This window comes from Echinops telfairi, unplaced genomic scaffold, assembly GCF_000313985.2.
Source record: "Echinops telfairi isolate 266 unplaced genomic scaffold, ASM31398v2 ScPeMD7_25;HRSCAF=90, whole genome shotgun sequence".
NCBI lineage: Eukaryota > Metazoa > Chordata > Mammalia > Afrosoricida > Tenrecidae > Echinops > Echinops telfairi.
The window spans coordinates 5,978,348-5,979,384 of NW_022103922.1; the positions used below are offsets into that span (position 1 = coordinate 5,978,348).

Consider the following 1,037-nt stretch of genomic DNA (forward strand, 5'->3'; position numbering starts at 1 on the left):
GGGGGCACCATGGGGTTGCTAACCACAGAGCCTGTGGTTCAAACCCCACAGGAGAAGGTGAGGCTGTCTGCACCTATAAAGAGTTCCCACCCCGGAAACCCTACTGAAAGTCACCGTGAGCCGGAATCGACTCGATGCCAGTGGTGCTCTGGTTTCATCCGCTCGATGCCATGAGGATGCTGGGGACAAACCAGTCTCAGGAGAACCACACCCAGAATGGTTCCTCAGAAGCAAGGAGGGCGAGGGGTCGCTGCCTTACTTTGGATGTGGCACCAGAAAAGACTGCTCACTAGCAATGACCACCCAGGACATGGGGTGACAGAGGAGACGGTCAGCAAAAATGAGGGCACTCTTCCATGGGATGGAGTGACACATCAGCCGAGACCACACACGGAGCCATGCCAATGACCAGGAGAAGGGGGTCTGTCCTGCTGTGTAAGGCCGGAGCCGACCGACTATACGACAACTCACAACTACAACAACGTGGATCACAGAAAGTGATGACGTGGAAGGAGGAAATATTCTCATCACCCAGCAAGAAGATTTCAAAGCTGCCTGCTCTTCAACAATCTTGCGTCCTTTCTACGATTCTCTATAACAACCGAACAAAACATTCTCACCTGACTTTTCTGAAAAACCTAGTTACCTTCAAAATTGGAATAATTCAACATGTTGCTAAGCTCTAAAGTGACTCAGATGATGTTTTCACCCGGTGGGAGTGGGGCGAGTAAGAGTCCCTCCATTCCTGTGAGCACCCCAGCTGCCACCCCCTACCCCATTCCCAGGAGGTGTCCGAAAGACTCAAAGACCCCAGCCACCCTGGACGCGGATGCGTCAATCACAAAGGGCATGGTTGATTACATCTGCAGTCCGGTTTTGACTTGGACTGTTTGTGAGCACCTGGGGGACAGGTACTTTCGCCTTGAACATTCTTAGTTGGTGAGCAGTCCCTCCACGATCCCGCAGTCCTCCTTCTGGAAACCGGTGGCTGTTAGATTTGATGCCACCTTTCTGGTGGGGCCCCTCAGGGTGGACTC

At 52.8% G+C, this 1,037-nt stretch overlaps 1 protein-coding gene across 1 annotated transcript in view; it reads right to left on the reverse strand.

Annotated features, from left to right (window-relative positions):
• GLIS3 (GLIS family zinc finger 3) overlaps positions 1-1,037 on the reverse strand; it is a 443,094-nt gene that overhangs the window by 63,181 nt on the left and 378,876 nt on the right. The gene's annotated exons all lie outside the window — the stretch shown is intronic.